The sequence below is a fragment of the Chiloscyllium plagiosum genome, chromosome 8 (genome assembly GCF_004010195.1).
Source record: "Chiloscyllium plagiosum isolate BGI_BamShark_2017 chromosome 8, ASM401019v2, whole genome shotgun sequence".
NCBI classification, from domain to species: Eukaryota; Metazoa; Chordata; class Chondrichthyes; order Orectolobiformes; family Hemiscylliidae; genus Chiloscyllium; species Chiloscyllium plagiosum.
Window position 1 is genome coordinate 27,685,580 of NC_057717.1, and position 17,317 is coordinate 27,702,896.

Here is a 17,317-nt window from a genome sequence, read left to right on the forward strand (position 1 = left end):
GACAGTGAGGAAGGATTTGGCAGGTTACAGCGGGATATAGATAAGTTGCAGAGCCTGGCAGAAAGGTGGCAAATGGAGTTCAATGTAGTTAAGTGTGAGGTGATTCACTTTGGTAAGAGTAACAAAAAGATGGGGTATTAGGCTAATGGTCGGATACTTGGTAGTGTGGATGAGCAGAGGGATCTTGGTGTCCATGTACACAGATCTTTGAAAGTTGCCACCCAGGTAAATCGTGCGGTGAAGAAGGCATATGGTGTACTGGCTTTTATTGGTAGAGGAATTGAGTTCTGGAGTCCTGAGGTCATGCTGCAGTTGTATAAGACTCTGGTGCGGCCGCATTTGGAGTATTGTGTGCAGTTTTGGTCGCCATACTATAGGAAGGATGTGGAGGCACTGGAAAGGGCGGAGAGGAGGTTTACCAGGATGTTGCCTGGTATGGTAGGAAGATCGTATGAGGAAAGGCTGAGGCACTTGGGGTTGTTTTCAGTGGAGAAAAGAAGGTTTAGGGGTGACTTGATAGAGAAGTACAAGATGATTAGGGGCTTAGATACAGTTGGCCGTGAGAACCTTTTTCCAGGTATGGAGTCAGCTATTACAAAGGGGAATAGCTTTAAATTAAGGGTGGTAGGTATAGGACAGATGTTAGGGATAGGTTCTTTACTCAGCGAGTCGTGAGTTCATGGAATGCCCTGCCAGTAGCAGTGGTTTGCTCTCCCTCTTTATGGGTATTTAAGCGGGCATTGGATAGGCATATGGAGGATAGTGGGCTAGTGTAGGTTAGGTGGGCTTGGATCGGCGCAACATCGAGGGCCAAGGGCCTGTACTGCGCTGTATTCTTCTATGTTCTATGTTTCTGAGAGATTTGTTTTGTTTGCTTATTTTTTTGCTGAGTTTGAAATTTTGTAATTTTATATATTTCATCTTGTGTTGTTTTGCAAAGTGTATCTAGGGGGCGTCGCCGACTTTTAACTTCTGTCTTATAATATGTTGGAATTTCTTTACTCTACTTTGTTATGCCCGGGCCAAGATCATGTCTCTGGCTGGGAGATGTTATGGCGGGATTATTGGAAGGTAGTAGTGCCCCTTGTGAACAAGGGGGAATGTCTCTGCTTTATGTTATTTGTTTTTTGGAATGTTCTTAGTTGTTTTGATTTGGCTGTTTTAAAGAGTGTTTATGTGTGAATCATTTTTGGTTTTTATCCAATGTCTTTTGGGTGGGGTTCTCCCTCCTGGGGGGTCTCGGGTTTTTTTGGATTATCATGACTAGTTATTCATTTAGCTGGTGCACCTGGAATGTCATGGGAGCCACTCACCAATCAAAAGGAACAAGATATTATCAATTCTTAAAAAAGAAAGGGTGGATGTAGCCCTTACACAGGAGACACATCTACATTATAAGGAGCTGTCAAAGCTGCAATAAGATGGATTTGGCGAATTTGTCTTTTCATCTTTTAGCTCAAAAAGTAGGGGAGTAGCCATTCTCATTCGGAAGAATCTTCCCGTCCAAATGCTAAGCCAGATAAAAGATGAGTGTGGATGGTATAAGTTAATTAAAGGCCTAATGTATGGCGAGGAATATGGGATGTTGAATCTCCATGCCCCCGGCGCACGTTTTTAAATTTGTAATGGAAGCGTTCTCCAAGTTGATGGCTCTCGAGGTACACCACACAATTATAGGGGGAGATTTTAATAGCATCATCGACCCACGGATGGAAAGTATACCTAAGAGCTCAGGGGGCATATCTTTGAAATCTCGGCAGGTGGCAGATCTGAGTAGTGAGTTGTGGCTGGTAGATGTATGCAGGTGTTTTCACTCTGAGGGCAGATATCTTACTTTTTAGTCTAAGCCAAACACAGGTGCCACATCAGAATCGACATGTTTCTGTCCCCTCAACGCGTTTGAACTCAATATTGTTTTGTAAAGTAGGTAATATAATTATTTCCGACCATGACACAGAAATTTAGACTATTGGAGATTAAGACTAGTGATGATGAGAAAGTTTCCCGACATTGACTATGAACCCTTTCCTATTGAAGGATAGCAAGAACACAAAATATTTCTCGCAGGAATTTAAAACCTTCTGGGATATCAACTCAGGCACGGCCAGTAACCCTTCGGTGATGTGGGAGACTGCTAAGGCATACGCGTGAGGCTTGGTTATCTCATACTCTGTGACCCAGAAAAGACAAAAGGGACAACAACAGTGTCTGCTCGAGGCTCGCCTGAAGGCGGTTGAGACAGCATATGTTGATAGACCCTCCATTACTAAATTACAGCGGATCACAGCCCTTAGGGTAACTTTGAATCACACACTTACTCAAACAGCAAAGAGGGAGATATTATTTGAGAATCAGAGATTATTAGGTTACCGTGACAAGCCTAGCAGGTATCTAGCATACCTTTCCAGAAAGAAAAAGGCTCCCCAAGCCATTATATCTATTAGAAAGAGTGCTGGTACCCTGACTTGTGATTATAAAATGATCAATGCAGCGTTTAGAAAGTTTTATCCCGAATTGTATAGGTCACAGGGCTCTGAGGATAGAACGATGAAGATAGAGTCTTTTTTAAATAAAATCTGGCCCAACCGGGCCTAACCTTGGAGCAGGTGTTGTTCATGAATGCCCCTCTGGCAACCCAGGAAGTACAGGAGACAGTGAGGCAGCTCCAGAGTGGCAAAGCACCCTGACCAGACAGATTCCAGGCTGAGTTCTATAAAGAATGTTTTGGGTAATTGGTCATACCATGAGACAGCAGTGCGAACCACTGAGTTTCAAGATTAGATTCATACAATATTACCATCTGCTGGCCTCTCCACACCACTGCATCAGTGGCACCGTTTATAAATCTCCAAGATAACAAATCCTTTCCTGTGAATCTCTTAAATTGCATGCCGTTTGATTTTTCAAATAATATCTTTGGAAGCACAGATCAGTTTTGTCTGACACTAAGCGATGTTGTTCCTGCATCATTCTCAACACCACTGGGCCTTTTTCGGGACCTTTCAATACTTTCTCACATAATTTTTAAGCATTTCTACTCACAGAATGAGAAATAAATTCATCTCATTGCCTGACAAAATGGTTCAGTCAGAGGTGAGCATTTCCAGTCTGACAGGTCCATGTATATTTGCAACCCTCCATCTACCAGCATTGTGTGTGTGTGTTGACAGTGCTGTCAGTGTAGATGGTGCTGTGAACGGCTGCCCTCCCTCTCTCCCTCCCTGCCACTGTAACTGCAGTAGGATGGGGAGGCCAGCTGAGGGAGAGATTGACTCATTTTCAGCACCACAGAGACTATCAGACCTGCACCTGCGTATAGATACTCACAGAGTGAAATGCAGACACACAGGTACAAGGGGTGAGAGGGGAGATGGATATTGGATACTCCGCCAACTGGCTTGGCCGTTTCTGTCCTATTGCAAGCTGTACCTCCTGGAATAGGAGACGGGGAGGGATGGAGTAAATGTGGGAGTGGATGACCCTGCTGTTAGTGCTTGTATAGGTGGTGGGGGGAGATATTGACGTGCCCAGAGGGAGTCAGTCAACAGTGTTGTATCCATGCAGTGCTATTAGTGAGGGAGATATAGTACAGGGGAGAGTGAGGGGGAGGTGCTGCATGCAACAGTAAAAGTGGTGGAGCATGAGCCTTGTTTGGGGGTAGGTGCTGTAACAGATATACAGTGAGTGTGAGGGAGCAGAGAGAATATGATGACCGTTACACTGACAGAGCGGGGAAGGTTATTGATGCTTGTGCTGTATTGCTGGACATTTCTTCAGACCGCAGATACTGCACTGATCTCAGACCATACTCGGTGGGTCTGGTGGTGTGGCTCTCTCAAGGACGAGAATGGTCCACCTCTGTTCTAGCCCATCCACCAGGATCTCTGTACCCCTGTGAACAAACTGTGGTGTAATTGCCCATTATCTGCCATGCTCAGGGTAAACTGTGCATGGCAGCATCAACCTGAGAAAGCTCAAATATATGGAGAACCAGCCATTTGGATACAAAACTGGCTCAAAAGTAGGAGACAGAGGGTAGTGGTCAAGGCTTGCAATATCCTAGCAAAGGTTTGCAATGCTCCCCCTGCTGGGCAGATAGTCCAGTTTATGGAGTAGTCCACCAGCACGGGCTGCACAGCTCTCCATCGTCGCCGTTACCTTACCCCTGTTTATGGAGTAATCCACTAGCACGGTCTGCACAACTCTCCACCTTAGCCGTTACCTTACCCCAGTTTATGGAGTAATCCACTAGCACGGTCTGCACAGCTCTCAATCTTAGTCGTTACTTTACCCCAGTTTATGGATTAATCCACTAGCACGGTCTGCACAGCTCTCCATCTTAGCAGTTACTTTTCCCCAGTTCATGTTGTCTGGGCTGGTTCTGTGAAGCCGATTCAGAATTTGAGGCAATGGACCATTCTAGCGGATCTGACAATGTCTCTGTTCAATGTTTGCTTTCTTGGGATTTGATTCACAATTGTCTTATTTATCCCATTATTCATCTCCTTATCCATAGTTTCGGTAGGTTATCAGTTAATAAATTACTTGGTTTTTTTTCTGTCTCTTTCCCTGGCCTTAGTTTTTGACTCCCTCGTGCATCGAGTGTTGGCATGGTGAAACTCTGAAACATTGAAATGCTGTGTGTCAGGCTGTTGTTCGCTGCCCGATGTGTCCCGTGTGGTGCTCCATGGACGGCGGTGTTCCTGCAGCTCTGACTCTCATGTTTGAAACTTGGTATGCCCCTACTCACGGAACGCCTCTGTTTGTCTCTCGCAGTTGATTGTGCGGTCATTAACACGAGGAAAATCCTGGCGTATAATTGTAAAGGATCAGGCAACTAACTTGTAGGTGTGGGGCTTCTGACTGACCCTTGTTATTGAAAAGGTAGTGGAGGTGCTAACGATGAGTTGCTGGAAGTTGTACTGTGAGCTGCCTGAGACATTCAGGGAGACTTGAGGATTTGGTGATCCAACTCTGGATGGAACATGGGGACTGTAGTTACTGCATCTGGGTCTGTAACATGAACAACAAATGAAGCAGAGGCTGCAGAGAGGGGAAGCTCTGAAACCACCGAGTGAGTGCGTATGCGGAAAGGGATCTGTTATATCTGTCTGTGTTTTTGCCTGGACAAGCACACCCTCTCACTCTCCCCGTTACATACGCCGATGCGCACTCTCCGTATCTGCTCCACTCACACCCTCCCTCTCTCACATGCGCACTCCACGCTGTCACATGCACGCAATGCACACGCAGCCTCTCTCTCTCCCTCCCGCACTCACACACACACACCTCACTTTCTCTCACGTACACAGTGTCTCTCTCGCCCCTTCACACAGACACGTCCTCTTTCTCACACATACGCACACGCAATTGAACAGACATGTATGCACATATACATCTGTGGGGTGTATTTGCATTTGCTCATTTGTATTTGCAGATGCATTTTATTTTGTTCAAAAAACGTACAATTTGTAGACAGTCAGTTAATGTGATATTTTATAAACTCCTACTTTGTAAATAAAACCAGTCTGACTCCAGATGAAGACACAGGCAGCGTCCAAACAAAGTCTCACGCTTGGAATACATTGTCTGACTGCAAGCGTTATTTGATTTCCCTGAAAGTATCTTTCGGTAGTGACTTGAAATAAATTCTGCGATTTGCATAATAATGAATCAAACTAGCATCTCCATTCTAACTGATTAAGTATTTAAGAACCATCTTAGGTGTATACAATTCGTGTGCATAAGTTGTACAACCCTTTGATCTTTCCCTTATAACTTCTGTGTTTAAGGTTTTCCTCTTTCTTACACCTAATGAAGGAGCAGCGCAATGAAACCTTATGTTTACAAATAAAGTCATTGGACTCTAACCTTGTGTGATTTGATTTTTGACCTTGTCCAACGCAGTCCAAAACCAGCGGCTCCATATCATGGTGTTTACTGGTTAGCTAGTCCTCTCGCCTCGCAAGTAAATTGTTCCTAACCCCATGTGTTATTGTCTTGCATATTAATCTTTTCCGAGGCACGTTATGCACTGATGTCTGGAAGTCCAGATATAATACATCTATAGGATCCCCATTATCCACCTTGCTAATTACGTTTTTGTTTTCCCAGAAGCTGGATAAGCTCGGATTGTTTACTTTGGAGCAGAGAAGGCTGAGGGGGATGTGATTCAGAAGGATGAGATTACGAGGCTCATGGACAGGGTGGATAGACAACAGCTGTTCCTATTAATCAAAGGGGCAAAAACAAGGGAACACACTTTGAAGTGAAGGGTTTGAGGATAAGAGAGGATTTGAGGATTGTTATTCACCCAGATGGTGTTGGGGTCTGGAATGTACTTCCTGAGAGTGGAGTTGTTATGGTAACCACATAACAGCTAAATAGGACTTGGGCGAGCTCTTGAAGTGTTATAACGTTCCTGCTTGCAGGCTTCATGTTGGAGAGTGGGAATAGTGTAGACTATGCTGTATTTCGGACGGTACAAAGACTATGCACCTATGACTTTATGGCGTGGACATGAATTGATGGGTTCTGAAGAGAATATTAACAAGAATTATAAGGGTGAACTGTCAATGGAAAGGGTTAGAGAAAACAAGTGCACCTTCGTTACAGTCTGAACCCAGAGGAAGGAGAATAGAGAACAGCAATTACTTCAGCTCAGCCTTCACAGAATAAATCAAACGAAACAAATCAAATCTTCCCAGGAAGACTGGAAAGCCTAAGTCTCGAGAGAAAAATAATGAAATTAATAAATAAATGCTTTGGGAGAAATTATTTGGGCTGAAAGTATGGTTGAATTTAGAATACAGATGGAAGGTGAGAAGGTGAAGTCCAATACCAGGGTTCTGTGCTTACTCAAAGTAGACAGCAATAGGATGAGGGAAGAGTTAGCTAAAGTTGACTGGAAGCAAACACTTTATGGTAGAACCATTGATGAACAAGTGTTCAGCAACATCATAGAATAGTGAAATGGAAGGACTGTAGGAAAAAGGGTAATCTGCCACGGATGTCTCAGGAAATAAGGGAGGCTATCAAAATAAATAAATGTCATAAATAATGGCAAAGACAAGTAGGAAACTTGAAGATTGTGAAAACTTTAAAGGTCAAACGTGAGCAACAAAAAAGCTAGCAAGAAACATAAGATAGATTATGAGAGTAAACTACCTCAGAATATAAATTCAAACAGCTGCCATTTGATCTCTTTTAAATCTCTTCCCTCTCACCTTAAACTTATCCTCTCTGGTGCTGGACACCTCCACCCTGGTAAAAGACCTTGGCTATTTATCCTATCCATGCCACGCATGATTTTATAAACCTCTGTAAGTTCATCCCTGCCTCTCCATATATCTCAAAATCTCCCATTTCCGTCACATCCCATTTTAAATACTTTTGTCCACTTTCCAGGTTATAACATCCTTCCTATAACAGGGCGACAAGAATTGTACTCAGTACTCCAAATGTGGCCTTACCATTCTCTTGTACAGCCACAACATGATGCCCCAATTCCTAAGGTCAATGCTCTGACCGATGAAGATAAGCGTGCCTAATGCCTTCTTCACCGCGCTGTCTACCTGCGACTCCACTTTCAAAGAAGTATGTACCTGCACACTAGGTCTCTTTGTTCGAATATACTCCCCAGTGTCCTACCGCTAACTGTATAAATCCTGCTCTAGTTTGTCTAACAAACTGCAACACCTCACATTTGTCGGCATGAAGTTCTACCTGCCAATCCTCAGCCCACTTTCCCAGTTGATCAAGATCTCATTGTTCTCTAAGATAACCTTCTTCACTGTCCACTATTAACACCCATTTTGGGTTTTTTGTCTACGAACTTACTAGCCATGGTCCCTATATTCTCATCCAAATAATTTACAATAACAATGAACAGCAGCAGCCTGGTCCTTGTGGCAAACCGCTGGTCACAGGCCTCCAGTTTGAACAACAGATCTCTCCCAGCACCATCCAGCTCTTACTGTCAAGCCAATTTTGTATCTAATTAGCTTGCTTTCCTTAATCCTCTGCGATGTAACCTTATTAACCAGGCTACCATGAGGAACCCTTGTTGGGCTTCACTAACGTTCACGTAGACAACGTTTGGTGCTTTACCTTCATCTATCTATGAGCGGCACGGTGGCCCCATGGGTGGCGCGGTGGCTCAGTGGTTAGCACTGCTGCCTCACAGCGTCAGAGACCCGGGTTCAATTCCCACCGTAACTGTCTGTTCGGATTTTGCACATTCTTCCTGTATCTGCGTGGGTTTCCTCCCACAGTCCAAAGATGTGCAGGTTAGGTGAATTGCCCGTAGTGTTAGTTGGATTAGTCAGGGGTAAATATAGTGGGGTTGGGTTGCTCTTCGAAGGGTCGGTGTGGATTTGTTGAAGGGCCTATTTGCACACTGCAGGTAATCAAATCTACCTTCCAGATCACCTCTTCAAAAACTGAAATCTAGTCTTGAGACATGGATTCTCAGACACAAAGCCGTGCTGAATATCCCTAATCAGTCCTTGCCTTTCCAAATGCATGTAAATCTGCCTCTCGGAATCTCCTACAAGCATTTACCCACCCTTGATATCAAATTCACTGGTCTGTAGATTCCTGGGTTTTCCTGGCATCCTTGTTACACATAATGCAACAATATTAGCTGTCTTCCTGTCCTCCAGCACCTCAACCGTAGCTGATAATGATACACAAAAGAAAGTCAAGAGAACTACAGATTTTGTAAACCAGAAACGAAGACAGAAATGTGCTGGAAAAGCTCAGAAGGTCTGTCAGCATCTGTGCAGAGAAATCAAAGTTAATGTATTACAACACAGGGTAAAACCCCCGCCCCTCCACAAACCGCGCGCTAATTTAACCCGTGCTGTAACCTGTAAAAATTCGGAAGGCCAAGAACCATCCTAAAGGTCAGTATTTAAAGTAAACATTAACAACTTTTTTAAAGTCTAACAGAGAATAATTAACTAACAACTATTTCTCTGACTATCTTTTACTTTCCCTTCTACAATACTGGACTGATAAAAACACCCCAATTAAGATTGACGAATACATCCAAATTTCAGAACCAGCCAGCTGTCGAATCGTCTGTTTGTATCTGCCTCTATCCTGTTTGCTTCTCCTTAAAGTTTCTGTTTCACAGGTCATTGATAAATAAAGGTACATTTAAGAGAGCTATTGTCTGGGCAGTCTGCCTATTTTGCTGGCACGGCAGTTCTCCCGCAACTTTTCAATTTTCTTTTGGTTTTATACCCCAAAACAGCGGGTCAATTCTGTTTTTTAAAAAAATTGTCAAAATGCCAAATTCAAATTCGAGTGTAGTTTAGTTTCTTGGGACATAATTTAAACTGATTGATCGAATTTGATTTTTTTTGTCTCATAGTAAACCAGGTTCTGCCAGCTTCTGTATCAAATGTTACATTCTAAATATTGCAGAGCACACTGTGTTTGCAAATCCTTCAACTCCCTTAAAGGTACAGTACCCTTTACACGTTCCTAACACCTTCCCTCTCCAAAAAGAACCATCATAATGAAAACGTGTTATCATTTGCTTCTCTATTCTTTAAACATATTACCACAACATACAGATAACTTAAACCTAAGTTCACCTTAACTTCTTCCCATATGCCTATCATTGGATTAATACAAATCTTGTCTAAACTTTATCAGTTAAATCTGTGAGAACACATCAGTGATTACATTTTTTACGACATGCTATATGTACAATTTTTAGATTTAAAGTCTGTAATATATGACTCCAATGTAAAACTCTTTAAAGCGTTTAAAGAATATAAGATGATTGGGATCCGTGTTTACAACAGTCTCCAACAAGCTGTTTGTGAGTACACATTAAAAAGTTATTAGGCTAGTACCAAACTCAAGAGTTATTTCACAGTTATGGAATATTTTCTATGTTGGAGGTTGAGTTTCTTTGAAAAGTACAATCACATCTCATCGTCCTGTTGCAGTATAGCTCCAACTCCAATGCCACTATCGTCGATGGCTACTTTGAAAAGTTTTGAAGTGTTTGTTGGAGCTGAAACTGGTTTGGTGGTCAATATTTCTTTTTAATGGTCGAAAGCCTCCTGGCATTGTTCTGCCCACCAAAACTTTGTATTCTTCTTCAGCAAGTCGTTTAACGGTGCCACTACACTGCTGACGGTTGGAACAAACTTCTGAAAGAGTTCCTCAGAACCTTTCGTCTTTGCGTTCCATGGGGTCAACCTTCCATGACCGATATTTTTGTCCCAAGAACATTACGTCTGCTTTCACGAATACAGTTTTGTTTAATTTTATCACCAGGTTTTTTTCTTGTATTTGCTCAAAAGGCTCTGTCAACTGTACCAAGTGATCTTTCCAGAACTAACTAAGGATCACTACATCGTCCAAATGGACTGCACAGTTTATTAGTCAGGCCACAATTCTGTCCATGAGTCTTTGGAATGGTTTGGGTGTGTTTGTCATTCCAAAGGGCATCAGTTTGAATTGATACAGTCTATTTGGCGTTCCAATTGAGAAATGTCTTTTAATAAAGGTACCTGACAGAAACTACGTATTTCGTCCAACTTGGTGATGTATCTGACTTGTCCAAATTTCTCGATACAGTCCTCCAATGTCGGTATTGGATACAAGTCTGACTTTGTAACAGTTTTGACCTTCAAATAATCCAGCCAAAATCATTGAGTCCCATCCGGTTTCGGAACTAAGATGATCAGCAAGCTCGACTCACTCTGGCTTGGTTCGATGATGACCTCATTGAGCAAGACCTCAACCTCCTTCTGGACCGGTCTGGCTTTGAGAGGATTAAGACGATATGGATGTTGTTTTATCGGAACAGTATTCCCAAGTCTACTTCATGTACAATAGCATTAGTCCTGCCCAAACTCAGATTTCTCCAGTTTCCTAATTTCCCCTCCCCCCACCTTGTCTCAGTCAAATCCCTCGAACTCAGCACCGCCTGTTCCTTGGATGCTGCCTGACCTGCTGCGCTTTTCCAGCAGCACATTTTCAGCTCCTCCCCATATTATTCTTACGTATGTCCTCATACTGCAGTAACAAATCTTTCAACTGCGTTCTATGCTCCTGAGACAGATAGTTTACTAACCTATCCCACTGCTCAAGGACTTCTACTTTTTAAGCATATTTTGAGGCACGTCAAAATTCGCAACGTTTGTATTTGATTCCTCACTCTGTGAGGCAGTAACTAACACCTGTTTTTCCAATTCTTTCTCTCCTCTACTTTTCAGGAGGGGACGTACACACTCAGTTATAACCCAAAAGGAGGGGCCTTCGAATGTGGGAATTGGCAACAGAGATGCTAGTTTAATTACTGCCTGTGGCCTACCTACTATTTGGCATGTATGACACGTTTGCCAAAAGTTAACCACATCTGTGTGCATTCCAGGTCAATAAAAATGTTTTTGTCCCTTAGCCTGAGCCTTTCGTACCACTCGGTGACCTGCCACAGGTAGTTCACGTGCTACCTGTAACACTTTCCTGTCTCTATGCCACTGGCAACATAATCTGGTGCACTTCAGCACATTACTCCTCTGCACTAACTTGCCGTAGTCTCCACTTCCTACTTAGGATGCTATATTTCTGGCAATAATCCACAGGAACATCTATGCCTCACTCTCGGAGTACGCATCCACATATATATCTTTTATCATCTTGCCTGTCTGTTGCCAATCCCTTAGCCTTTCAGGACTAAACACCTCTGTCTGATCCTCTCTTTGTTCATGATTTACCTGCACCATTACGTCAAACAGGATGTCACCTAACAGAACCTTAACTCCTTCATCGTTTTCTTATTTTGTGCTTCCTGCTGTGACTTATGAAAGTGGGATCTGGATACTGTACAGTCTGGGAAAATACCAGTATATTTCTGTTTTAACTCCTCAGTTTCTTGGTCTTCCTTGGGCTTCTACACAATGAGTGGTATCACTCCCAACTTGGACCCTTCTAAACCATTCTCAAGAACAAACTGGATTCCTGGAACTGACACTCCGTCAGTCACTTCATCGGTTACTTCCCCAGACTTGAGTAGGCACTCCAACCTGATCTTATGTAGAGGAATGCTAAATTTCTGTCTAACTATCCCACAAATTGCGACACTCCCGGGTAACAGATCATAAAGACTGCAAATTTGCTTATCTCTTACTATTAGAAACTGGTTATATTCTGTATCTCTCAAAATGATAACTTCTTCTCCTTCTCCCCTGTTGTTTCTGAGTAGACTATACTCACAGAAGCGAATTCTTGACAGAGATCAGATACTAACTCCATACCCAGCCCGTGACTAGGCTATGCACATTCCTGCAGCTTTTCAGTTCTTGTTGGAGTTTCCTTTAATACTTTCACTAATGACACTGGCTTAACCTATTTTACCACATCTTCTCCCACAATGCCTTTCTTAATGACCAGCACTGTGACCTTACATTTCCCATCTTATGGTAGTGGAAATACCTTTTATCATGCCCTACTGAAACCACCGGCACAGAAATTGTCTGTGTCCCACTCCATGACAGTAAAAATACTTGAGGCCTTTCACCTCCTTTCCATTCTCTTGGGCATCTTCTTTAACCTGTGGTAAATTCTTATTCTCTACTCTTTCTTTTATACTGTAGCATCTCCCCTTCTCGCAAATTCTATCCTTCGCAGGACGAAATTCTGGCTGGAAGCTTGTCATATGCAACAACATGTATTCATCTGCTAATTCTCCTGCTCTTCTCAATTCCTGAACTTTCTGTTCCTCAACATGAATTCTTATCATCTCTGGAAGTGAGTTCTTCAACTCCTTCAGCAGAATAATCTCCATTCGAGCCTCACATGTCGTATCTATCTTTAAAGCAAGCATCCATCTATCAAAATGCCCATGTTTAGTTCTTTCAAACTCAACCTAAGTCTGACCTGGTTCCTCCTTTATTTTACTGTACTACTATCTATATGTTTCTGGTACCAGTTTGTGAGCACTTCAAACAACTTGGTTGACGTCTTCAGAATCTCTTAACTCCTCATTTGACAGCGGAGAATATATTTCACTCACCCTACCTACCACTTTATTGCGAACTTGCATCCCCCATAAATCCTTGGACCATTCTATCTGCCTAGCCACGTCTTCAATGATAAAAGGCTAGATTACTTACAGTGCGGAAGCAGGCCCTTCGGCCCAACAAGTCCACACCGACCCGCCGAAGCACAACCCACCCAGACCCATTCCCCTACATTTACCCAACAGTACAGGCAAATTAGCATGGCCTTTTAACCTAACCTACAAATGTAGGGATTGTGGGAGGAAACCCACGCAGACACGGGGAGATTCTGCAAACTCCACAAAGTCAGTCGCCTGAAGCGAGAATTGAACTCGGGTTTCCGGCGCTGTGAGGCAGCAGTGCTAACCACTGTGCCACCATGCCGCCCTTCAACTAAACTGCTTCAACATTTTTCTCATCAAAATGTTTCAGCGTTTTGACATATTTGTATGTATCACTATCTTCCCTTTTAATCTCCATCCTGTTAACTTGACTTTGCTGACTAAATCGCAACATCTCAAGTTCAAATTCTCTCTTTTTGCTCAGCTGTGAACATTCTCTCCTTTTTTTCTCTCTTTCTCTTCTGTCTTGCTTTCTGTTTCTTCTCTCTCTCTCTTTCACTCTCCTTTGTTTATCTTTACACTCCATTTTCCTCAACTACAATTTAAGTTGTTTTTCCACTGTGCTGCACTTGTCGTTTTTCTCTGACACACCTTCGTGTTTGAGCAATTTCCTGACAATGTCAGCTTTACTTTTGTCTTTGGTTAAACACAAAACTATGCACTTCGCTAACTCTAAACGTTTGGCCTTTATCTTTCTTTTTAAACTTTCTTGGCAAATTTGAGAATCATCATCAAACCTCTCTTAACATTTTAAGAGCCATTTCTCTCACTTTTAATTGAACCAACCACAAGTTATCGAAATTAAAAAAAAGTCTCCATGACATTTTATTTAAAGATCTCAGACACTAACGTGCAAATGTTTAAATATACTGTGCTTTTTTCATGCCTCAAATCTATTCAAATATACCCAGATCTCAGTTTGGATTTGTCAAAACCTGTTCAAATCGCGGACAAAGCCCTCAAACTGTTACAATGCTTCTCCTAATTTAAACCAGCCACACAGAATAAATTCACCTCATGCCGTAATCTCTTAGGTTTCGAGAGGCAATGATCCATTTACAGAGTCACTATTTAAAGTAAAATTAACAACTTTGTTATTTAAGTACGACAGCGAATAATAAAACAAACAACTATTCCGAAATCCCTTCGGTTAAACGTATCTTTTCCCTCCCGCTCTACCATACTGGTCTAATGAAAAAAAAAACCTGATTAAGGTTTACAAAAAATATAATCGTGTTACAAAACCAGTCAGCTTTGTCAATTCTCCTTTGCAAATTTTGTTCTGTAGATGTTACTCTCGGTCAGCTTCGAGGTTTTGCTGTGCAAAGTTCTTACAGACAGATACCTTTAGGCAGCTCTTCAGCTCGCAGTCTATTTTTGTGGATGTTCTTCGCAGTTGTCCGCCTAAATATTCAAATGTCCGGTTTTATAACTCAAAACATCGGTTCATTTCATTGATTTTGATGTCATCAAATACATTACATTTCAAACTCAGTTTGATTTCAGTATGTTGGGGCATAAGTTAAACGGACTGGTGGAATTTCAATTGCTTTTTGTTCTGTGGCAACTCAGGCTCACTATTGATTTTAATGTCAAATGTTACATTTTAACTTCTTACAGAACACTTTGTGCAAGCTTCCAGTCTCTCTTAAAGGTAACATATACCTCTACACGTTCATAACAATATCCTTTATCTGCCCTGCATAGCTTTACATAAATTTGATCAATTTAGTAAGTTCACATAATAGTCTTTTCTACTCCAAAAAAGACCCATTTTCTCTCATTCTTTCTTTACCTAAATATATCTTTCCAGTTATCATTCCAATTAGTTACAATATTACTGGTATTCTTCGACAAAGTAATGCATTGTGAGTGAGATGAAAGAATGTGATGTAATCACGTTCCCATATGAAGGAGTAAACGTGCAACATTTCCAAGCTTTCTGATATCAAAAGTGATGTAAAAATCTCCTTTATTCATGAATTGGGAAAGTGAACAAGTGATGTTCATGGACTGAACAGCAGTAATTTAATGAAACTTTACTGGCATTATTGAACCACCAAATATTTAGTTTTCTCCCTAGAGTTTAAATTCAGCTGTTTTTCTTTTTCAATTCGTTTTTATCAATATGCAATCATCATCGGTGACAAAACCAGACGTTGCTTGGAATGTTCAGTACTTCTGGCAGTATCTGTTGTGAGAAAGCTGATTCAACATAGTATAGAGAAATGGGTCTAGGTTGTTTTTTTTTGCCAATAGTTGACGGTTAGATGCATTAATCAGGGTTAAATGCAGAGTAATAGAGTAAGGGAATGGTTCACGGTGAGTTACTCTTTGGAAGGTCAGCGTGGACGTGCTGTGTGAAATTGCCTGTTTCCCCACCATAGGTATTTTACAGTTGTATGATTTCTTCATAAAAAGGGCAGTCGGTGCCAGAATCAAGAATGTCTCTGAGCATGCTCAGGGCATATTGAAGTGGGAAGTTAAACAGCTAGCCGTCGTGGTTCCCTTTGATACCAATGATATCATTAAGAAGATTGAAAGGTTGTCAGGTCCTGCAAAGAAAGTTCAGGGAGTTAGGAGTAAGTCTAAAAGCAGGATCTCCTGGGTTGTAATTTTGGGATTACTCTCTGTACCACCTAGAAGTGAGACAATGAAGCGGAAGATAGTATGGCTGAATATATGGCAAAGAGGATTGTTTCTGATTTTTGAACGATTCGAATCGCGTCGAGTGCACATGGGAACTGTACAAAAAGGAAACTGCGCACTTAAACTGGAGGGGCCCCAACATCCTGGAAGGGAGGTGTGTTCGTACAGATTTAAACTGATGATACAGGAGGCTGGGAACCAAAGCAGCAGGTAAAGGTTAGTCGAATAAACAGACAGAGCCAGTTTAATGACCATGCTGAGGGAAGTAATCATAACAATTTAACAAATCTGAAAGTGGTCTGATCATTAATCTGTAAACTGTAGAAAATACTTTCCTATTTCTAAATGTATTTGGTTTTCAAATATTTCCAGATTTATATTGCTTCACCAAAAATGTGCTGTTGATGCAGAAGTTTGTTTTGTGATCCAGGTTCCCAGTTTCTCATGCTTCAGTTTCGCAGTCTATTCATTGAAATAATACACTGTTATCACATTCAACTTGCCAAGGTGCTGAAACACAGATACATTTTCCCAACTATGATCCAAAGACCAATACTTAGAAACAACAAAGAACAAAGAAAACTTACAGCCCAGGAACAGGCCCTTCGGAGCTCCAAGCCCAAGCCAATCCAAATGTACTGTCTAAACCTGTCGCCCAATTCCTAAGCATACGTATCCCTCTGCTCCCCACCTGCTCATGCATCTGACCAGACGCATCTTAAATGAACCTACCGTGCTTGCCTCTACCACCTCTGCTGGCAACATTTTCCAGACACCCACCACCCCCTGTGTGAAGCAATTGCTGTGTGTATCCCCCTTAAACTTTTCACCTCTCACCTTGAAAGCGTGACCTCTCGTTATTGAATCCTCTCTACCCACCCTGTCGATATCCTTCATGATTTTGTAAACCTCAATCAGGTCATCCCTCAATTTCTTTTTTTCTACTGAAAACAAACCTAAACTACTCAACCTCTCTTCACAGCTAACACCTTCCATACTGGGCAATATCCACGTAAACCTTCTCTGCAACCTCTTCGGTGGATTTTCCTCTATCAAAACGATTATCAATTTTTAGAACTGCTGAAGTGGATTGTCTTTCGGAGGAAAATGGCAGAGCAATCAATTTTTAGACACATGGAATGATTTTCATGTTCGGTAGCGTTTGATAAGATTTAGTAGAATTATTGCTACAGTGGACGCTTCAGTCAGGGGCATCAACAGGTGATTCTGTGGCAGTGACCACAGATTTAGGATGGTTCAGAGATTTCCCTGTTCTCGGATTAAGAACGTCAGGAAACATTTCAAGAACATTGTTAAAGGGGAGATTGACCCGTCAAAAGGTATAATACATATTGGTAGGAATGGTATTTTGAGGGAAAGATTAAAGCTCAAAGTTTGTGCGAAGATTTGTAGCTCGGGTGCTCGTTGTTGTGGTTCTGTTCGCCGAGCTGGAAGTTTTTGTTGCAAACGTTTCGTCCCCTGGCTAGGCGACATCATCAGTGCTTGGGAGCCTCCTGC